The 24,403-nt window shown below is 46.6% G+C and overlaps 1 protein-coding gene across 3 annotated transcripts in view; it reads left to right on the top strand.

Annotated features, from left to right (window-relative positions):
* Positions 1–1,868: 1,868 nt before the first annotated feature.
* LOC139059158 (mucin-7-like) overlaps positions 1,869–24,403 on the top strand; it is a 35,063-nt gene continuing 12,528 nt past the window's right edge. The window contains exons 1-2 of one of the 3 annotated variants that reach the window (XM_070537160.1): positions 1,869–2,111; positions 11,160–11,225. The gene's annotated coding sequence lies outside the window, so the exon portion shown is untranslated. Of the gene's footprint in view, positions 2,112–11,159; positions 11,226–14,947; positions 15,392–24,403 lie in introns of those variants that run through there. The other 2 variants (XM_070537161.1, XM_070537158.1) reach the window with 2 other exon arrangements.

Raw genomic sequence — 24,403 nt, forward strand, 5'->3', positions numbered from 1 at the left:
TACGCCGAAAACTCCTCCGGCGCAACCCCATGCGCATGAGCGAAAAAAAGAAAAGACAGGCACGTGATTGGCTGTGCCAGTAGTGACGTCGTTGCTCTCCGTCGCAGTCGAGCTCGCGCAGCGGTTTTTCTCCAGCTCCGAAATAGCTAGGCCGCGCGTCATACGTAACTCCTGAGGGACAGGCAGCTTTCGATCAGCAACGCCGTGAGCAGAACCGGGAACCAGCTCGTCTACGACGTGCCGATGCTGCAGCCCCGGCACGAGAGCAGGCTCGTGCAGCTGAGCGCATGCAGCAACTGCGTACCGAGGATCCGGCAGCCTATCAAGCCGTTGTTCAATGAACTATCGGGATTAAACAAGTGATAAAAGCCGGGGGCGCTCGTTTCAGCTTTGCTGGTTAACCATCTGCACGGAGTACTTTGGCGGTGATTTTTATAAAAGTAAGCAGTGATAGTAAAAATTTTGCTAATGCGCAGCGGTTTTTCTCCAGCTCCGAAATAGCTAGGCCGCGCGTCATACGTAACTCCTGAGGGACAGGCAGCTTTCGATCAGCAACGCCGTGAGCAGAACCGGGAACCAGCTCGTCTACGACGTGCCGATGCTGCAGCCCCGGCACGAGAGCAGGCTCGTGCAGCTGAGCGCATGCATAACGGCAGAAAGGTAGCGGGCAGTGCAACGCAAGTTATCTCGAACCTACGTTGTTCCAGACAATCTTGCATTTCACAAGGCTCCTGCAGTCAATGCTAATAACGGCAGAAAGGTAGCGGGCAGTGCAACGCAAGTTATCTCGAACCTACGTTGTTCCAGACAATCTTGCATTTCACAAGGCTCCTGCAGTCAAATTTTGTATAAGGTGTTGCGTGTAAGGCTGCTGCTCGTAACACTAGAAGGCGTTTCATATGACCCTGCGATATAGAACCATGCGTAGTACATTTGCAACAGCTTATCTCTCTTAAAATTTCTGTCGTGAGCGCGAGTGTAATGTCCATGTTTTTTCAAGGTTAAATCGCCTATTTTGCTCGAATACGATTCCATGGTCACCCATAGCTTTCATGGTTTCAGCATAAACAGATTTCGTACACCTTAACCTGCAAGCGAGCTCTGCACCCGAGTCGCCGGAAATTTTGGTATTGAAACATCGCCGTTCAAGAAAGGTTTGAACTGCAAGTTTAGTTCACTGTACACATTTTTAACATCTTTATGAGTGCGTAAAGTGTACATGAGTTGTCCAGTGGATAACATCCGCATTCTGAAGTAACAACGACTCGCTGATGTCGACAAATGAGCCTTTTCTTTCTGACGACTTTTTGTGGCAAGCAAACGCGATAACTTAAGTGTGACAGACACGACACAAGAACTACGTGGAATAAACATTAATGCCTGGCACTGTCCAATACTCGCGTCAAATATTAAGGAGTTTCAGGTTTTTCGAGCCCAAGGTTGGGGGGATGCAAACCATGGCATGAGCGAAAAAAAAAAAAACGCAGAAACCTATACAACAGAATGCAAGCAAGACGCGGGGCTTTGTGTACGCTAACATGCTTGGTTGGCGGGACGTATTTTCCAAGCTTCCTATTTCTGTGCGCACCAAGTAGTCAGAATTAATACATTTTTCATCTACTCATTCTCTTATATCGCCTGTGTCGTTTGAGCTCGCAGTTCGTGTGCAGTAAACAATTTTAATGATTCGGACACTCGAGGCACACAGCTGAAATTGTTGTTGAAGAGGCGGCATCGTCGCCGCCAATCTGCGATGATATGAGCAGCCACAACATTCGCCAGCTTCAGAGGGCACGACGCGACCACCACGGACGCCACAATAGACCCGCTTCTTTTTGTTGAATAGGTCACGCGGTGGACTATCAACGGTTGCGAGCCAGCAGATAATGCCTCGTGCTATGCCTCGTGCATCATCGCTGCGCATGCACCCTGACCAGAGCACGTGACATCCTACGCAAGACAGGGCATGCAGACTGAAATCGTTGTCCAAGTAGCCAGCATCATCGCCGCCAATCTTCAATTATACAAGCTGCCACAGCATCGCCAGCTTCAAAGGACACGCCGGAGACACCCCGGACGCTACAATGAACTCGGTCATTCTTTTTGTACAGGTTCGTATAGCCTATGTATCATTGTGCAAAATAGGTTTATAATTGAGCTGCCGTACCCGGCAAAGTTTCTTTCGTTGTTCGATGAATGCTGTGATATTATTTGAATGTTGCTTGGCGGGGATATCGAACGTAATCCTGGCCCATCGCATGATGAAGTCAAGACGTCGTTAAAAAGTATGCGGACTACACTCCAAGCTTATTCGATAGATAAAATGAGAAAAAGGTAACGAATGCGCAGCTTAGCGAGTTAAGTCACACATTAAGCATTTCAGCAAAACGCATCGAAGAAATTGCACACCTTAGTGCTGAAGTTCTTTCACTCAGAAACGTAATATACGACTAGCAAAAGACACCGAATGACTTTGAAGAGAGAAGTAGACGTCGGAAACTTTTTATTTTTGGCTTGCCTCAGAAACCGACGAGAATGTCAATTACCCGAAAGGCAAAGTCCTTGGCGATATTTCTCAGAATAAGCCTTGAGTAACGGCTCTAGGACTGTCGAACAGATACATTACATAGGCAGAAAGCGTGTTGACAATCCGAGGCCAGTTATATTATACTTCTACAACTACAAGGAGAAATTCAGTGTGCTACAATATTGTTTCGCCCAATTAGACAGGACTACAACAAGGACACTTTAATTAGGCGTCAAATGTAGAGCGCAACGTGAAATAATTCAAAGCACAAGGCCGCAAAGTAACCCTGGACTGGTATCGCTTGCGCGTATACGTAGATAACGACGTATACATGTGGGACGAAGCTAATTCCAGGGCGGTGCATCTAAGCCAAGCAGATTCTGATTCAACATCTCGTTAATACGAGGAACAGTCGTCCAAGGTTCTTTCGGTGAATGCGAGAAGTCTCGTTAACAAGACAAATTCGAAGATGTGCTATTTTTATTGTGATAGCAACTATATGGACACTCCAGGCGCATTTCTGCCATCGCCTTCGCTGTGACGTTCCGTATAAAATCCAAAGGCGATAGCATCGTTACCGCGCGCCCTACGCTGTATGAGCGATGTGAAACCTTGCGAGGGGAGTCGACGATCGCGGGTCAATCTCGCCTGCGCGAAAGGGCGGAGAGCGGGGAGGAAGCGCGCCGTCTTTCGTCGCGCGCGCGAGGCACCGGGTGGAAGGGCGGGGGGGCGCGGTGTTCTACGCCGGCGGCAACTGCGTATGTATGTGGTTGTGGTGACTGCGCGCGTTCGTACGGCCGTATCTTGAGAGCGATCTGCGGTGCGGTCCGGTACGGTTATCGTTGTCTAGGTGCGTCGACTGCTCGTAGCCTTGCGCGTGCTGTGTGTTCTCGGCGCCTACTTTGCGTTGAAGCGATAGACATTAGCATTTCGCATTGGCATTAGAATTAGCATAGACATAGCATTTCGACAGCGAGTGCCCGCGGTCATTGAGTGTGATGTGTTCATGTTTGCTGTGCGCACTGATACTGTGCTTAATTTAGTTAGCATGCGTGTGTTTGCAAGTTGATACGGCCGATAAAAGTGATATTCTTACTTTGTCGCAATCGATGCTGCGCATTTCTTGCGAAACTGCGGCTTTTATATGATCCCTATGTCTGGACTGTCACTGAGACTTTTATCAGCCGAGATTAGTGACGCGGAAATATCGTTCCCCTATCGCACAAAAGTATCGGAACAAGATGGGCGGGGTATCGCAGTGGTTATGAAACGCCCCATTGAATGTAATTTGCTGGACGACATTCATGAACACGAGAGCATTTGGTTTCGAATTACCCACCGCAACTTTTCAAGTCGGGCTGGAGTACGGCACAAGTTCCTCAGGAGCCCGATACTCTACATGCAATGAATATCTGAGCACCTGCAGCGCATAGTCAAGTAAAAAAGCAACGCATTATTTTTGACAGAGCACTTCAACTTACCGTGCATAAGCTGGACCAAATTCGGTATATCATCTTCGCATGGGCTGAAAGCACACGCCATCTTTCGAATATTGCGTTTTTTTCGTGATTTGAAACAAGTGGTGATGGTCACCACGCGTGTTATTGATACAGCTCAGTCTGTTCTTGACCTGGATTTTGTGAAGAATTTAACATGATGACCGTTGCGTATATATAACCAACGGAATTTCTGATCACAAACTGGTTTCAATAGTTTCAAACATAAAAGCGGACGTAACACCCTCTGCAAAGCAAGCGCGTCCACTGTGAATGGGGAGCGAGCGAGATTGCAAAATGAGACCGTAAGACGCCCGCTAGCTGTAATATGAGCTAGACGTGCAAGCCTACTAATGTTTGAATAAATGCAACTTATGTATGTGTTTGTTTGGTTACGTAATTTCTGTATCCTATACTGCCCATGTACACCGTCTGCAGCACGCACAAGACGTTTCAAATTACTCACTGCGGCTGCGTCCCTGATATAGCTTACCAAATTCTATTTGTTTATTTTGTAAATTCTCAGATGTTGGGGTGGCGTGCATTGGTGTCATAGATTTGAATATGTGATTAGTACCGTTTTATAGACGCATGCACCACGCTTGTCTGCTTGCAAACTTGGTGAAGTGCCATTTAAGCAGAAAAAATAAGAAACAAAATGAAATGCGTACTTCATAATGCTCTAGCCATACAAACTTGAATACGGGGGATATCATGCACAAATCGCTGCAAAAAAGGTGTTCGTCACTTTTTGATGATCAACTCTGAATGGGTCATAAGGGCAGCTAACTCTTTTTGCGCTCGTTACTATGTAATGATCGAGGTTCGACACAAAAAAGGCAACATACAAAGCAGGATAAAACGTATCCTACTGAGACTGAGAGTGAGAAAAAAGACGAAAGTTGCTTATTTTCGTCAAGGCAAAATGATCCGTAAATTGCGTCTTCCCACCATGATGGCAGTGTAACGACACCTTCTAATTTCTCTCTGCTTGGAGAAGGACAGACGAGCTATACCGGCACTTCGACCTCAAACTCGCGGCATCAATTGAGCCGTCGCTGTTGCTTTTTAGCGAAAGGAGGAGCCACTTCGCATCTCAACAGCCATCAGCACAACGAGCGGCATTGAATTAAGGAAGGTCGCGCACTGAATGACCACGCGTTTGCGAAGAGCGTACTACCTGCTATGTACGCAGCCAAGTTCACCACATTACCGTGTACACTCGAATAAGGACTGCACACAAATTTTATGACATAGAGAAAAACGGGCGACTTCGCGGTGGTTGAGTGCTACGTTAGTTTTTATTGAGTGCATAGTTACCGTCGGAAAAAATCAAATGGATATTTTTTGTACTGGTTAAAGTGAAGTAATAAGCTTAACGTGACTAGGATAACGGTAGGCCAGCAAACTGAAAAGACAAGAAAAAGATCGTTAGGCATGACGGAGAAAGGAACAGGAAGGGCTCATTTCTCATTGTGCTGCCTAACGATTTTTTTTGTTATTGTTTCCGTTTGCTGGCATAACCTTAATTACTAAGTACCATGTACCAATTCGCACAACAAGCTACCCGTGTGACTAGGATCCCATATTGCAGACGCATATTCCAGTTTCAAGCGTATTAGTCATGTAAAGCATGCAGTAGCTTTAGAGTAGACTGCGCTTTGGAAACGTTATGCCGTAAGTATCCGAGCTTGCGATTAGCATTGTTAATGTACTCAACATGAATGATCCAACTGAGATTGTTTGTTATGCGCACACTAAGATGGAATCTAAGGGGACCTTTGTCAAGAGGTAGGCGCTAGGATTAGAATTAGTCCTGGATACACGCTTTATATTACATTTGTTAATACTTCATTCCATTAGCCACCTCCTTCACCAGTCAACTATGGTATTCAGATCAGCTTGAAGTGTTTTAGTATCATCAGCGTTAGTAATTTCCCAGAGCATAACACAATCATCTGCGAACAGATGTATGTTCCAATATATCGTAAAAGTCAGGTCATTAATATTGATAAGAAGTAATTAGGGTCCCAGCACGGACCCTTGTGGTACACCTGAGTACACCTCGATCCACTCAGTGAGTGGAGTGTCACGACCGTTAGCGGTAACGAATCAGAACCGTTTAGTAAGGAAATGTTCTATCCATTTCAGAAGATTAGGGTCGATACTTAACAAGTAATAGTGGATTAAAAATCAGTAGTTTGTGGCGTACTTTATCAAATGCTTTACTAAAATCCAAGCAAGGAGACACAGTGCAGGAGGAGTGATCCAGGATGCGATGCAACTGAAGAATGAAACATGCAAGTTGGCTTTCGTGGGAATATGATTTTCGAAAACCGTGCTGTGCGTTACTCTAATATGAGTTAGGCTCTAGAAAGTTAGTGACATTCGGTAATATTACGTGCTCTAATAATTCCCAACAATTACCTGTAAGGGATATGAGCCGGTAATTAGGAGGCGTATCTATATTTAATTTAATTTGGAGGTGGAAAAAATATCAGCTCGAACGCACATATTGTAATCTACGTGAAACGATGGTTTAGTGAAGGGGTAATTTAAATGCTTCAAAACTAACGTCGACTCATGCAATTGTTTGCTTTCATCCTACGCAGCGCGCAACCTCACGCAATGCTTATGTCTATCCACTAGCACAGGTGACATCTTATGTTTAAGCACTATACCGCTCACGAGTCACGACGAAATGAAACGCCAGATTAGGCGGCTGCACATTGCCAGACGGTAATGTAGCGACGTCTGGAGGGCGAAGGCGATGTATGACGCTTGTCGAGGGAAACTTGTTGATGACAACTGTGTATGCGCATATATCTTGCTACATTTAAAGATGATGTACTTCGTATGTCACAGAGGCACATGATTGTCTAAAATTTGGCACACACGTGGCCAGTCGGGCACACCGAATGGCTAAATCAAAGAAAACCAAATAGTATTCGTTAAATATAATGCTCTACCCCAAAAAGGTCGGTGTGCTTTAAAGACGCCTCTTAGTCGACATTCTATGCATGTTCAGGTTCTATGTAGGAATATATTATAATTACTTTTATTATTATATATAATTACAGCCAGGCCAAAACCGGGAATGTAGGGAAAGAAAGCTTCGCTTTAAAATTGAAGCCGGATAGTAGTGTAGTTACGTCTGCTAAGCAGGATTTCTAATACTAAAAATAGTATTTGGAGAGCGTTCCAGCTAACACTTTTCCAGAAGCCTCCCTTCAATAGTTCGGGGCGATCCTAACTGGGACACCAATTAATTAAAGCAAGGATTTCTTTGCCTGCCTTCCCGGATTTCGTGTGGTTGCTAGCTGGGTCGCTCAGTATCTCAGCTGATATATTTGTGCATATATGTATATCCAAAAGTTATATATATGCTGAATGAAAACACCAGCGAACCGGCAACTATGGGCAACTATGGCACTATGGCAACTAAGGGCAACTATGCGCACATCCTGCTCCGCGTTATAAAAAAAATAAATTCCTATATAAAACGTTAGCATGTAATTTCGGCTCAGATATCTTTAAAGCACACCAAGCTGTTACTGTAGTGGCGATTTATATCATCACGATAAACCGAAAACAGGAGACGAGATCACGTATTACAATAACAGCCTGTTTAGGAGACCAAGCGTAGAGACGTCTTCTTCGTCACCGAATCTTCCACACCACGACACGGAGTGCGCTAAAACGCCCGTCGTTGTCCTGGTCGTCTGCACGGAGTAGCCGTGACAATATTTAACTGATTCTTTGATTTACTTCATTTTCTTTGATTTGGCCATTTGGTATGTGCCACTGGGAGTGCGCCCGTTCGCTGCCAATCCTCCATAATTGGTATATGTGTTCCACTGTGACACAAGAGGTACAGAATCCCTAAATGTTGCTTGATACTTGTACTTTCCTGCGCACATACTTGACGTCACCATTCTTACCTCGACAAGCATTCTTCGTCCTCGTGACATGGCTACGTCTCACACTGCGCATTCGCCTGATTTGGTGTTAGCATTGCGGCATAGCTTGCGAGTGATGTGGTGCATACACATAAAAAAATTGATAAGGATAAACTTGCGACCATCGGGGTGAATAAACACAAACATTGCATGACATTACACGTTGCATATGGGGCTCTTGCATTGCCCAGGGGGCGCTGCGAAAAAAGGTGCTAAAAAGCGCTCTCTGTGCTAAAATGGGTCGTACCAAGCTCGGTCGTCTGCTTCGGAAGGCACGTTTACAATATGGACCAGCCACTTTCGGTTGTGTTGTTTCACGGCCTGCAGCGAATATCGGGCGCCGAAGATTTTTTCAGGGGTGGCACGCTGCGTAAAGGCAAGAAATTATGCAGTGCCGAATACGTGTACGCCGTTCAAGAATTAGGTGGCGAAGTTTTAGCACCGTGTCAATCGCAAGTGAAGCGAGACGCGTACGAAGTGAAACTTCAGGTAAGGTTTGCACGCTAGCTGCTAGATTCAGGCGCACAAACGCGAGGAAATGCTTGCTATAAATGAATCCACAGCAGCGATAAGCAGGCATCATGTGTACGGAACTGCTCGAGCACACGACGGTACGCGCCGCGATGTACGAACTGCTCGAGCGCACGATCGTATGCGCCGCGACGGCAGCGGTCTTTCGACATGCCGCGAAACGGCGGGACTCCTGCACTCTTTGTTGACTGCATGCCGCTAAACAAGTAGTTATGCCTGCGTTGTAGTAGCGGCCATCTCTCCCTTTTAGTTACTGGTAATAACTGATGCAATGCATATGAGCTCGCACGTACGTGCGAATCGCGCTGCAGCGCGAGCTCGTGCGCGGCTCGCTTGATGTAGGTTTTAATGACAGCGCTCGAACATCGATGTGCTGCAATCAATACTGCCTTGCTGCGCTGCCTCAACGTGCTGGCTTGAGATCAAGGATGAGCGCATTTAACTCTCTTAACCTGTGCTGCTCGTAGTGGAGCAGTGAATTGTGATCGAATGAGCCCGACCATTTGTGCTCATTTGCACACACCTGGTCCCTTCACCACTTCGCATCGGTCGAATTGTTAATTGTCGCTGTGGCCGGGTCTCGAATCGTGAATTACCAGCCATGCCTGCTGCTATATCGGTCTGCTGTCGGGACTGTAGGTGCAAAAGACCGGACATTAGAACGCAGATAATCAAGCAAGCTTCAAGACAGGCGAAGCAGTCAGCATGGCACGAAGTTTCGCTTACTCAGCGCGACGAACTGCAGCCATGCAGCGCGCCCGACGCTCCACTTCGTGAGGCCTTGAAGGAAAACGGCAGAATCTGATGTTGGGATTCAGGCCTTCTTGTTCATGGCAGCCCACGACGCAGAAGTAATGACGGTGACGCCTTTTCGAGGCTGGGCTAGGTCTCTCCGGATCGGCGTCACCGATTCCTTCTGCTCCTAGCATTACGTCCCACGGCACACGGAGAGTCCGTTTTCGTTGAACTATAGGCTGCGGCGAGCTTGCAGCGTGGTCGGCTTGGTCTGTGAGAAGTGACGAGCCTTTTCGCACTCGCAACAGGGTATAAAAAAGTGCGAATCGATGCAAAACTCGGCCTAGAAACTTGCTTCGCCACAGCCAGGGTTCAATACGACCCAAGCTGGTACGACCCAGATGTCGTTTCCCGCGCCGCCACCAGGCGCCGCTACTATACCTCAAACTCCAGCGCAAGACGCCCATAGGAAGAAAGTGAACAAGAAAATCACTGAGAATACCCCTAATGCGAAATTTGAGCGCAGCTCTATACGTGTTTTCATTTCGCGATGTGTTGGCTGGCGCAGACTATCTGTCTCGTGCGGCACATTGCAAACGGAACGAACTGTGGCGCGTCTGCCTCGCTAATCGGGAGATCGCGATAGATAGCGCGTGGGTGACGCACGGGCGCGATTCACAGTAGCCGCCACAGACAGACCTCCGCTCATGCAGCGCTTTGATTCCATGTGTCTGAAGCGCGCCACTCTGGCGCCGTCACGTAGCCATCGTCGCCGCGGGCCCGTCTTTCGCGGCATTGCGCGACGCTTTTCTTCTTTACGCTTTCGCCATACCCTCCTTCTCTGCTTTCCTCCTCGAGCTCTCCTCGCTATCGCTGTCTTTCATCCGCGCTCCGCGTTCACACTTTCATCTTTCGCTGTGCTCGTTCTCTCGGTTACGAGGACGCCGAGGGACGCCGACGCTTAACGCAGAGCGGGCACCTAAAAGCAGCGCTCTAGACTGTGCGCACCAACGTTAGTTGTAAAGTATTTAATTAACCACTTTACTTAAGCTTCGCTTCCCATAGATACCAACATGCGCGTTGAAGGTGCATATTTTTCTGAAGGGAATTTCGCGGACAGATTTACTTCGGAAATCCGGGCCGATATCTCTAAATTGCTCCAATTGCAATAATTGAAAGGGTAATTAGTGAATATTTTAATTACTGATGGTGCACAATGTGATTTTCCACGCAGGAAATTCCATCCTCTCCCAAAAATTTCTATCAAAGGATGGAACAACGATGCCACAGGAGATTTAAAAAATATATATTCGAACAATAAGAGAATGGTATTATAGTAGCCTGCATAATGCGCAGCAAATCTCCGTACCGCTTTCGTTTCTTCCTTGCTGGTAATTTGCTCATCCTTTGGTAATCGTCATTACTTCCTGTTGTACTACTTTGTCAAGGGGCCACAAGCTGACCACGGCTGTCCAGCAACACAATGTCACTGGATCTCCGTGCCAGAGCCGGGAAAACTCGCGAGTAATGAACATCGTTGCTTGTTTGAGCGGTGCAGCTATGCAAACACAACCCGCATCGGCGCGGTATTGTCACCGCAACGCTTTTACATCTGTGTAGCAAGCGAAAGAACAGGCGACGTCGTTAGCGATGCAGGGAAGTAGTTCTTTTCCGAATGACGGCAATCGGCATGTATCTTTTCTGTCTGTGAAGGAGGCAAAGATAAAACGACGAGCTTGGTGGAGGTCAGGCTTATTTTAAGGCTCTTTGAGACTATAGTGATTACGTTTTTTGTGTGTTCCGTAATGAGAAACTGTGAAAAATACGCAAATGAATAAGACACTCTATTACGTACACTTGACACTGCTTATAGATGGCGAAATGCATGTATTTTCGTGTTGTTCTAAACAGTGGGCAACAGCGCACGGCATCACTCACGGCAAGCGGATGCATAAACCTCTGGTCTTTCTCGTGCAGGTGAGGAAAGGTTTTTCGCAAATGTTTTCACTCTATAACGAATTAGACTTAGCTGTGCTGCCGTGCCCGAGGCTACTGTGTTCGATGTTTGTCGACCTGGTATGACATCTTAAGAAATTACTGATGCTCGCCGGTAACATAGGGACTAACCCGGGACCTGATATGACTCGGTTCTTCAAACAGCTCCAGTTTATTGGTTATGACTTAAAGGAAATAAAAGAAGAACGGTTAATGGACAACTAACAGCGCTTGAAAACGCATTAGCCCTTTGCTCGAATGAAGCGTCAAATTTGCAGGAAATCGTGCATGCTTATCTTCGTCATTTCCTGTCCGCGTCCCGGTGTGCGCTGTAAGTCACAGTAACACGGAAGCGCAGCGTCGAAGCTGCGTCCCAGTAGGTAAAAATAAGCATCATCAACATAAAAGTGCACAGCATTATTAACTAAATAGAAGCGCTTCAGTGATTGCTTTTGTGCCTGAATTTCGGCCGCTGCCCCTGGTGCGGGGGGAAGCCAACTCTCGACCACGAAATGTGAGAGTGCACGAGCAGGCCCCCAAAATTCACTTCCCCCTCTTGGGATCCAAAATCACAGATAGGGAGCAGGGGTCTCCTCGACCAGGCCCAGCGAATAGTTCTGGCCAGTGGAGTCTCAGAATAGAGACCCACCCGCCCTCTTCCAACACCCCTTTCCTTTTCAGTCCATTATATGTTATTCTCTCTTTTGTGCCTGAAACTATAGACTTCATGAGAGGAACCGAAACGCGTAAGTAACGTTAGAAATGACGAAATATCACCCCCTAATCACGCGATCGTTCGCAATGAGAGTCAACCACAAGGTGGAGGTGTAGCCATACTTACGCACAAAAAATACGCTTTCAGGTCTTACCCGAAGTTAAGGGCACATGAGCAATGTTTTGCAAGCTGCTATTAGGTTCATCGGCTGTCATTGTGTGCTATCGGAGCCCCACGGCAGAAACTGACGTCATTAGCTCATTGTATAACCTCTTTCTTGCAACATCATGCGTCAGATAGCAGACTAACCTTGTTGCGCGATTTTAACTTCCGTAAAATAAATTGGCATAAACTGCAATCTCACATGGCATGCTCCGAACTTTTCCTTGATCCTTATCCTTGATGCCCGTGGATTTGCCTCTAATGCTGTTTCTAATGTTATACGCCTGTCCTCTAGTTACACAGGTCCAGTGCGTGTTTTGCGCGTAAACATTGATGAAAGTAGTATCCTGAAACGGCGCGCTCGTGACGCGTCACGAACGCGAATGCCTGACATGGCGGACAGACTCAAATCAGCCTTAATAACAATGCGAAGCATTCTTCTCCGATTCAATCCAGTTTTGGCGTGTATGCCCACCGTTTTCCTTGGCCGATCGCAAATGTAGTGCAATCTAAGCTAGTTGCGTGCCATTCGGTAGGCGCCGCCCTTCAATGAACCTCTTTGACGACAACTTGGGTGTGTGAGTACCACCGCAACAACAAACAACACACACTTAGGGACGTCTACGTAATGCTTTGCATTACGTAGAGGTCGACAGGAGTTGGGTTCGCTCTGTATTAACGCGATAGCGTTAAGGGCCCCATGTCACAGGACATCCGGTGTCGGCTGCGCACTATATATATATATATATATATATATATATATATATATATATATATATATATATATATATATATATATATATATATATATATATATATATATATATATATATATATACCTCCATGATCGGCCGACGCAAGAGGCCGTGTTTCTACCAGAAAGCTCGCCTTCGTGCATAGCGTTCGCCGCCAGCGCTCCCTGGCAAACATTACGGTTACATAAGCTGCAATTGCCGGGAAGCGTGAGAAGCAGTCAGGTATCTTTGAATGCTATCGGGCGTTCCACTCTTAAAGGCGAAGCTTAAGCGTCTTCAAACTTTCTATTCCATATCCTCGTTAATAACAGTTTTAGTTGAAGGTCAGCACTGTCTTCCGCCGCCTCTCTGCTCACCCTTTTGTTTCGCACTGCCCAATAGAAGAGCGTTCTTCGACACGCATGATTGTAAGGCAACACTACGATTGGAAAATAATCAATGATTAACCAGCAAAGCTAAGGCGCAGAAATAGCAGAAGGATGTCTAGGTTTTTTTGCCGTGCCAATAGCCTCTTAAGTACCTTAAGTACAACCAGCTCTTCAGGATTTGGTTGAGGTCGTTGATAACCACGTAGCCCAAACATTTTACGTCATAAAAGACGACGGAGAAAGAAACACACAGAGAGAGAAATAAAGAAAACTTTATCTTCATATTGGGCGGTTGTAGTGAAAAGACGACGTAGGCCTTCTTTGGCTGTAAATGAAGGCCTACTGCTTGCGGTGCCTGCTGCATCAACTGGAGTTGATGCTAGTGTTATTGCAAGGGGCCGACATGCAATCACACCTTCCAGACATACGCGAGCGCAATTGCCAATTTCAGGGACACATAAGAAGTCGAAACGCAGCTGACACGTTGGAAATGAAGTATGGAAGGTTGAAATGGTAAGAGCCATCCATAGTGACTGAAGTGTTCTTCTCTAATTTCTAGAATACACGGACATATGATGAATGGCCGGGCAACAATTCAGCGCCGAAATGTGTGAGAAAAGCTTGGTGGTGATCAATACTTTACTTTTTTGTGCACTGTTTCAATAGATTTCTGCATTGTCACTGAAACATAAACAGTGATGCAGCGGATAATTGAACAGTGAATAAATTTAAAGGGACAATAAATTACGGGAAAGATCCGCAAAACTACAAAATGAGAGAATATTTCCTTGTCCTCTTCCACAAGAGTAATCTCCGACAGGGGAGCGTTGAACAAGATTCGTCAAGCCATGCATTCTTGTTTGCTCAGTTTCCCAGGAGCGCTTAGAGGTGCAAAATTCCTCACGCAATGCATTTTTGCTTGATGTTTGGTTATTGTAATTTAATCTGCTTACCCTGCTTCGCCAGCTGGTGAAATCACTGCGGAAGATTCCTAGTATCTCCTTCAAGCTGATCGAATGTCCTGATCTACACGCATTCTATTTTCCTCCCTTCGTATAAGTCATCAACAATAGGAAAGAAAATGAAAGCGGTAAACTGCAAGAAATTATTGCCTCGTGCGCATTTGCTCCAGCCATTCAGAGAAAGTAATCTTACACTCCTGTACGCAGAAAGCTGTGGAAGTGCTTTGAAATACCTTCCGAGCAAAGGTGCTCTTTCTTTTTATTAACTTTTTTTTCTCTCCTTTGTTTCTACGTCTGCATTAAAGGACACGTCCACTGGACGTGTTCTTTCCTTCATTCCCCGCGGCGCAGGCGAAAATGAGCCAGCGTGGTGACGTCATACTAGGTGAAAGGGTGCTGTGCGCTCTCCGGAGGTAAAATCACGGTCGCTAGGCGGCCGCTGTGACGCAAAACGTAAAGCACAAAAGGACTGCCGCCCGGACAGGTTGTTCTCCTGCCCAATAAGTGGCGTCGCTTTAGTCGCGGGCCGCTCGGGGTGGAGAATGAGATTTAGAGGGAAAGTCGGGAGAAGGAGAAAGTGATGCCAGCAGGTTGTTGTGCATTGCAGCGCGTTGTACGGAATGCCAAAAAAGGGGTGGGGGAAAGGGAGGGGAGGGGTTGGCCGGCCACGAAGGAAAAGTCCTTGACAGAGAGGCTTGCCTGTGGGGCGGGAAAGGGGGGGGGTGGAAAGAGGAAGCGCTGCGGTGGTTGATTCAGCTGCTCGCCTCAGTGGTGGCGCAGAACAAAGGGCCCTAAACGCACGCACACTCGACGGACACGCACACACACAAGCGATTGTGGGCGCCCTTACGTGTGTGGAAACAATCCTCGTCGGACGAGCACGCGAAGAGGCGGCAGACGGCGATCGCCCACCGACGCTCCTGGGCCGCACGCACTGAGGGCCGGAAGAAACGCTTACGTTGGCTCGCCGAGTGTGGGAGTCGCCGAGCTTGCCCGCCTGCCTGCCTGCCTGCTTGCCGATCTTGTTTTGCGTCTCGCGTCGGTGTCGTCGTCCGTATACCGCCCGCACGACTCCCCTGCGAAACCCGTCACGAACGCGGCAGCGGCGGCAGACGACCGGCGGACAGACGACAGAGGAGGGAAGACGAAACGGGACAGTCTCGCCCGACCGTGACTGAATCGGCCGGTAAGTGGGCTCGTCGTTTTATTTTGTTGTTTTCAGAGATTCGCCGGTCACGCCAGCTTTCTCCGTGTTTCGCTTAGGTCGCGGATTTCCCTTCGAAAGTTCGCGTTTACGAAACGTTTAGTGAAACGTAGATCGCTTCTGTTTTTTTTTCTTTTTAAATTGTCATCCTCCTCTCTTTCTTATTCTCCTTTGCGGGTGACATTCCAGCGCGGCATTGTTGTGCGAAGCGGTGTAGGTCATGAAGTATCGATGTTATCAGGAACGTACGGAAGCTATTATGCAAGCTTAAATTACTATGCGGGTCGCCCCATTCATGTTCTGCGCCAGGATGACACCACCAATCCGGTTTGCATTTTTTTGCTAACCAAGAAACGACGGAGAGCGTTTGACTAAGAGGCCCGACTGTTGTAACTTACAACGTTTCCGTGTTCAAAGAACCAAGCGCATAGTGACTGCGGCACGCACAGCAGGTAAGACTTGTGCACCATTCTAGATTCCGCGTAAGAATCCCGACGAGCCAGTGAAGTGATGTATGCGAATGTTTTGAAGTTTATCTTCAGGGCTGGCGACCTGCATCATGCATCCATGTTTATGCTCCCTCGATCATTCCGTAATTTTCCTGTTTGGATATAAATGCAGAAACCTTCTGTGGCGCTGCATGCTAGCGTTTAGTAGAGTTAGAAAGGGAGCATGTACAGTAAATCTATCGTTTAGTAAGCCTTAGCAATTAAGCTTATGCGTTCCTGTTGCAGACGAAGTCATGGCGTTAGACTATAAAACGCTTATAGATATTTGATAATACCTTCCTAACAGGCATTAGAAGAGCTCTATATACGTTGCTTACGACAGGACTGAAACTTCGACAATACCTTTGATTGGCGAGTCTGTTAAGGATAATCAGTCTCGCTAATAACATTTATGCTAATCGGGGAATGGAGGCGAGGAGGAATTTCGATCGCGTTTGCCTGTGTAACCGCAAACCACGGATGAAGATGTCGAATCACCCAAGGTTACGTAATGCCTATAACAGCAAAGGCAATTTTCTCTACTATCCTTTGCGCTTGTGTTGCTTCTCTGTGGCCTAAGAAGAAAAATGAGAATTCGTAGGCAGATGCAATTCATCGCAAAATGCGCAATCAGCTGTCCACTTTGCATCCTACGACAAGCTGTCAAAATTTCCTCCTGATATTCACACGTTACAAGAAAGCGGGTAGAATTTGCTTGCGCAGCTACCACGGAACTCGTAACCCAAGTCCACAATACCTAGTTCTCAAAAAAAGGTTTCGTATTAAAAGACAACATGTGAATTAGTGAAATGAATCATTGGAGCACACTATGGGATTGAAAATAACTTATATGGAGTATTTAATTTTACGAAATGTATTGACCGGTTTACGACGTGCAACGACGCCATGCGAATGGTTATATTCAAAGAAACCGTTAGTCACTTCACTGTATAAACGTAGCTCAAGGGCTCGCGATCACTGCTTTCAAAAGGCTTTAGATTACTTAGTTCATTACCTTTTAAGGCGAAATTGAAATTGATGCCGGAATTTTTGTATGCGGCGGTGACGGCTCGACATTTATTTAACTAAAATCGTTTCCCATAGTTTTCTTTCCTTTCTTTCGTTACTTTTCAACACCAGAACAGACCTACCTGTGAGCTTAAGCTCCCGATTCGTTGTTCGGTAACTGATCACTGTAAAATAGAATATTCCGTCCGTTTGCTATTGTTTTTATTACTGAACACATTTTTAAAAAGAAAGCACCTTCTGCTGTTAGTGCAATTTTGATTCTTCAAGTGAATTGCCTCTGGAGGCTGACGCTAGCCTCAGGACAATTATCAGTTTTAAGTTAGCTACTTAGTAGAGGTGTTCGAATAGTGAAATTTACTAATCAAATAAGAATGATCGAGAAAAACTAGCTTTAAACATCGAACCGAACACCGCATATTTTCTCGTTTCTGAACGAAGTGACTGTACGGAGAGTTCATATGCCCCCCCCCCCCCTCACCCAATATATATATATATATATATATATATATATATATATATATATATATATATATATGTGTAGTTTCTGCGTTCGATAAGGAGATAACTGTCATGCTACAGCACCGCACGTTGCTTTAATGAGAGGCCAACTTGGTGAGATTGCCACGACAAGAAATTGCCTTGCCCAAATCGTAACAACAGGGCCCGCATTCACGCAAAAGAAGAGAGAACTCTCACACCAGAAATCATCATAAGAAAAAAAGTTCAGCCAATCTTTATGCTACACATATCATCAGCGAAGACCGCCAGCCAATAGCAAAGAGAATTTAGGAAAACTTTGTGAATTTGGAGTGCTTTTGAGCAACAATCCCAACATGCGCCTGTCTTTCTGCCTGGAACTCGAATAACTGCGGTATTCCTTATAGTCGAACACGTAGGAATATCAGACAATTTCGTATAGTGAAGTCCCAAATCGAATACGAATCGTATAGTAAGAACTTCTCGATTCGTGTTCGGAATTTCGAATATATCCGAACATGTGTACCCCAACGAATCCACAAAGTTGCAATGATAACCTTTCTAATTAGTTACTTCAGGGCGCATGCTCAAACTACCCAGTTGGAAGCCGGGTATAAGTGACATCCACATCGATTTAGCATATTTGCTGCGGTATACGTTTTGCGGAGCTCTATATACCGCGCGCGTTAGTGCGGATATGTGGGATCAGTTTTCACTGGGTGGCCAGTTATCTGTTCCGTCTTCTTTCATTTTCCTTCACCTATTATTTCTGCATTTTGAATAAACAACTAACTTCCTCTATGCTTTCGCTGGCTTCAATGTCTGTCGTTTCCTATGATTGTGACTTGCGCATTCAAGACTTCAAGTAGTAACCGGGCGTTTCTGCCTCGCAGGCGAAGAAGCATTGAGTGACGCGGTGTGATGGGTGTGGGGGGTGGGGGGCTCACGAATATATGACTCATCCTCCCAGCGAGAAAAGCCGCTGCCTCTGTGTACGCGAAACAGACACCATCAGGAACAGCACTCTCATTAGTGTAGCGAATTGACGGTGACGCCGGTGAAGTTTCGTTTTGTTTGTATGTAGTGACAGATGTGTATAACACCACGGGGAGAAGGTGCATCTTTCACCGCGTAGTCCACGGAGGCAGCCCAGAGAAATTGGACTTGACTTCCCGAGCAAAGGGGAGTCCCTTTATTACAGAGCTGGTTCACGTTGGTGTCACCAGCTGTGAACTTCTGTTAACCTGACCGTGCCCATGCAGAAAGGGAATCGGTGCGAGGGGACGCTGTGATCGCTGTCATGGCGCCTCTTTTCACAACTTTCAGTGTGATCCACAGGTACGGTTGCGCTACGGGCCACATTACTATTATTTGTAATGTGTTCGAACAAGCAAAAAGAAAACACTCGCAAAGCTTTTTTTTTTTGTATAACATCTGCTCCTTTCTGGCTCGTGTATATGAGGAGACCTTCCGTTCTATCATATGAATGACCACGTAATACCTTTGCGCTGCACGGCATGCCAATACAACCGTGGACTTAGATTTAGGCGCACGTTAATTACAGCACCCCAGGCGGTCAAAATTAATCCGGAATCCCCCACTATATGGCGTGCCACATAATCAGATTGTGGTTTTGGCACGTAAAACGCCGTAATTCGATTAAATTTTTTACGCTGTACGGATACCACTCTGGCATCAAGTGTGTCAGCAGCCAGATGCGATCTGCTGTGAGGGGATACTTTTGACGGCGTTTCTACTTTCTGTGCTCGATGGAAACGAGGCACATCGGGCGAAAATTTCCACCGGTGAAGGTCGCGACACAACACAATAGTGTAAACTTTGAGCTTCGCGTTGTAAATACACCTGTCCGCAGAACCACATACGCCTGACCGCAAACGTTTCCGGAGCACTGTTACCAGCGGAAAAAAAAGTGAAATTTACAAAAAGGAGATGTTAGAAAAAGAAAACGCGAAATTTCGTCGCAGCTATTGTGCTGGGCAGTGGGACAAAGAAGGTGCGAAGGTGCACTCCGTAAACGTTTGCGGTCGGCTGTGCGCAAGGTTGCCCGAATGAAAACAAGCATACATACATTGAAAGGAGACCGTACAGCTCGGAAAACCGCACGTTACTGATTGCCTGAGATGTATACCATGCTTGGTTTGCTTGGCACCACGATTGGTTCGCACTTATACTTCAAACATCTCGTGATTGGAGTGCTTCGCTGCGTGATGTTGTTCTCAAGAATCCTATTGTATCTGCTTCGACGGTAATGGCATTGGAGCTAACATTTTGGTGAGTTATTTATAAGGTTTTACATCCTTAAACAGCAACCTGCTGTGAGAGGTGCCGTGGTACATTGACTGGGAATAATTCTGGCCACCTAAGTTTCTAACTATCACTATTACTAACTTTAACTATCACCTATAACTGACTAAATATCACTACCACTAACTATTACTAACTAACCATAACTAACAATCTAGCAGACTAACTATTTAACAATACTCACTCGCATACATACATAAACAATATTTCGTCCGAGACCATTCGCATCAGCTTGCATTCTACTTAAACACGGCAATCTACGCCGGCACTGCAGGCAGCTCCATGGCGTGTTGAGCGAGAGAGAGGGAGAGAAGGGGGAGAGAGGGTAGTGAACCAGGCCGCCTTCCGGTTGGCGATCCTGCAAGGGGAAAGGAGGATAGAAGTTCAGCAGAAAGAACGTAAGAAAACAGATGCGTGTGAATAAACCTTCCGTTTACGAAGAAAAACATGGCTTGCGTCATGCGTCGAGGTTGAATCAGGTTGAGTGCAGCGCACAAAGAAAAAAGAAAGGCAAACACAATTAAGCATGCAGAGTTGTTGCTCTTGTATTTACTCCTACTTACTCTTCGAGTTCGTTATTCCCCAACGAAATTCTCGATTGTTAGCAGCGTTTTCCCCGCGTACCTACTCTCCGTGCGTTTGCGTCATTTATGCACCGAATCTTCCGTCACGGTGGGAAGGCGGCGAACGTAACCTGCGTGCAAGCAGCGCCCGATCGTTTTTGAGTCGCTCCAGGGGGCGCGGCGGCCATCTGCAGGCGTCCATCCATTCCCCCCACCCCATCCCCCCTGCGGGGTGCATGCCTAGTAGGAAGCGGGCGCGGTGTGCATGTTGTCGGGTCAGCGATCGTGTTGCCCTGGTGATCGCCGTGGTTCGGCAGCGCTCGCGCCCTATACGGGAGCAGTTTTGCACTCCACCGTGAGGAGCTGCAGCCCCGCGGGCAATCGCAATCAATTGCGTGAATCGCCTAACGGGGCCACCAGCAGTGCACCGCGTCTCCCGTAACGGGGTGTGCCGATACCGTGATCGTTAAATTAAAAAAGAAAGAGTTGAAAGAAAAAAGAGAACGTGGTGACCCAAACTGTGCGGGAAGCCACCTCGAGCCTGAAGAAAATTTTCGAAGCGGCAACGGCGCATTCAAGTCGGCGTTACTCGGGCCGTCGTCGAAGACACAGAGGTAACGTGCATGATACCTTCGCCATTTAATTGTGTCCTCCAGCACGAGCGGGTAGCATGGAGTCCCGAAGAAAAAAAAAATGAAACAACACAATGAAGTTGGTAAATCGCGGCTGCAAGAAATCAATAATAGTAAAATCAAAGAAGGTATATATACGCATGCCGTCTAAAATTGAAATATTCCTGTCTGCACGCGCCATGTGACCTTTGTGAAGCGCCCTTTGAGATTCTTGGCTGTAAGCGCATGCTTTGAGAAAGTTGGCTTAATTTCTAAGGCCAGCCGTTGTTCAAATTTCGTAATTTATTAACGTAAGAGTAACGGTATACAGATCATTTAAAAGATCATTTCACATACTAGTCCCATATTCCGAAGAGTGTAGAGGGCCCCATGATGAAACATACAAGGACTTACAAGGGTAAGTGACAAGAGAACCAAAAACTTATGAAGCAGTAGCTACAACAAAATAATAGCTATAAAAACACATCGACGAATACCTAAAACCCAGAATTCCACGTAATAATACAGGTTAATAAGGCGACAGAAGGAAAAATTTCAGAGCTTTTTACATCTAAGCTCCTAAGGGCTACTCTCCCCACTATCGTGTCCCATGTGTAGAAAAAAAAAATCCCGAAGATAGTACAATCCCGGGCGTACCCGCGGCTGAAGTGACGCAGGCGTTAAGCACTCCCCATACGTGGGCCGATCCCGAAGATAGTACAATACCGGGCCGGCTATATCGGCTGCACCCCCGTTTGCTCTCTAATCCACACCACACACCTTCTTCTCCCTGCTCGTTACGCCTGTTATTCGCCGTTTATTCGCTCCCAAAGTCGTAAGTTTAAAATCTAATGTACTCCAATTTTAAATGAAACGTTACTTTATGTACCTCAGCTTCTTCTGTCGTTTTCGTTGGGTCGACTGCAATGCTGCGGCAAACGCTTCGTACGCGCGCATAGATCTCGTATAGTATACCTGCACATTCCACTCGGGACGCCAAGCTAAATGGATGAGGGCTTTGTTGTCGGTCATTGATTGGCTAAGTGTGCATACTTTCACGTCATCCCGTGTTCCGATTGCCGGCGCAGATCTCATTTGTTGCAAGAACACATCAACGTATACCTCCCACGGGTACACACAAGCACACATATACACACGCAACTTTGTTGCGAGATGCGTGGAGCAACGCGAGGAGTAAGCTAGACCCGCTACTCATCGCAGTCACGGACGCGTCCGCTTCGTTTCCTGCCCATTGGGAACGAGCGCTCGGCACGGCACTGCGCTCGTGTGAGAGACAAACCGGTTGGCGCCCGTGTAGGCGCCATTGTTCTTGCTTCTTTGTGATTGTTCTTGCATCTCAGTGCGCTTCGCGCTGCCTTGTTTCCAATCGCCCAGCGCGTCCTTGTTCGCAGGGAGCGCGTCCGCTTAATTTATACGATTGCCTAAAGCCCCAGCAGTTGTTCGGGCTCCTAAGGACAGCCGTAGAGAAGTGTTCGGTAAGACTATAAACCGACGCTAAAGAAGCCTCGTCCACGTACTAATAACGCGTGACTGCGTCAGCCTTGCTTCCGAGGCGGGCCGCCTTCTGCATTCGTCTCCTTTCCGTTTTGCTTCAACACATCTTCGTTATTCTTTTCTCTGTTTCTTTCGGGTCTTCTCGGCGCGCTCATGATGTGTTTACCTTGTGGGAGCGGAGAATTAAGCCAGCGCTCGCTGATGTATGCGGGAGCTGTGTGTATGCGTGCAATACTTGCGCTGTATGTATAGCTTTCTCACGCAGACGCCATCGATGGGAGCTCGCTCGACCATGTGCGTGCTGCTGGTCATCATTCACGGTGCTTCGTGTCTCGACCGTGCATTGATCCTCGCGCGCCAAGCGCAATGTGTAAGCGATTACGCGCACGCCTGCGGACAAAGCATTATATCTAATGGACAGAGAGAATCTTAGCCAAGCCGCGTTATATACCGTTCGGAAAAGCGTGTGAACGTATGCGGTAAATGCGGACGGAGAGTCCGGCAAAGCGGTGTAGGCGCACGGAAGAGCATTATAGTGTATTGCTATATTGTAACCGGCCGATCCAGAAATAGACGGTGCGGCTAAATCTCTTGTCTTCGTCTCATGCTCGACGCTGCAGCAGTTGGGCACGGCCTCAGCCAACACCGCCACGCCTTCACACGTAGTGTTTGCTAAAAGTTGCAAAGACACTGTGCGCTTGAACGATCGTTTTCTCGGGCTGCCTCACTAGCTCGCTGGCGGACTACCTACATACGAAACTTGTGGCAAAGATGGTACTTGCGCAGAAAAAAAAACAAAAAAAAACCCAAAAAACACGGATTCCTGTTATTTGCACGTGTAACTTTTTGTGCGAATACACGCCCATAAACATTTAACTAGCATGACAAAAGCAGAAGAGGCAGTAAAGCACGCGTAGAGGCAGCTGAATTTGGCGTATAATGTGCCCGCGATCGTTTTTAATTTTGATGAAAGAAGTCTATTTGGCCGACTCAGTTGCCGTGTCAAATAAAGCAGTTTGAATTTCTACGGCGAAATAATTCTTCGGGAGAAAAACATTCAGAGCCGCACATTTGATGTCGCCAAATTTCTCTTCTACTCAGGTGTCAAAGGAAAAAGGAAAAGTGATGTGGCTGTGGTTCTAAAAATAAGTGATGGGAACTTATAAGAGATACGGCAAGTTGTGCTTTCGTCAACTTTCGTTATCCTTTAATATCTCTATACGGTTCAATGAAGTTGGCTTATATTAATTTCGCTTATTCTTCTAGTTCATTGAATCACGACGGTCGCGACTATGTGGCAGCCTTGATGTCAAAGGTATAGGATGCCAGTTGCCTGCTCCTAAGTTACAGTGACACCGTTCCACATTCACCGCCATGACCACGTGTTGCGCTAAAGCTAAAATTTCTGTGTGCTAGCTCTAGTGCACACAACTACTAAAAAAAGTGGACAGGGGTACACCGTCGTCGCTGTAACAACTGAATTGTTATAGAGCATCGCACATCTAACGAGGAAGATGTGTGTTCGGCTCACACCGGCGGCAAATTGTCTTTTCGTCCGCGAGTGCATTTATTTACTATTTTTACGTTTCACTTGTAGGACACTTCCCAGGTAGCACAAAAGAGATACGTAACGTTTTCGTAGCGTTTATCCAAGACGATAAAAACGGGTTAAAGAAGACACGAATGAGAGAACTTCGGCGGGAAAACGTCGTATATCTCTGCTAATGTCCGGCTTAATTACTTTCTTGAGACGATCTAGAACAGGTCTGCAAGACGTATTCGAAAAGCTGGTCTAGAAATAGGATTGGGAAAGACACAAGTAATCCCTTTGCCAAAACTATTCGTAACCAATTTCTAAACGTTTTTAGGAGGTTATCAAAAAGCTGGTCTAGAAGTGGTCTTGAAAGGTTTACGATCATCTGAAGCTAATTTTCGCGAGTGACGGGTGCGATCAGACATCGTTGTTCAAAACACGCGTTTAGTTTC

This window comes from Dermacentor albipictus, chromosome 4, assembly GCF_038994185.2.
Source record: "Dermacentor albipictus isolate Rhodes 1998 colony chromosome 4, USDA_Dalb.pri_finalv2, whole genome shotgun sequence".
NCBI classification, from domain to species: Eukaryota; Metazoa; Arthropoda; class Arachnida; order Ixodida; family Ixodidae; genus Dermacentor; species Dermacentor albipictus.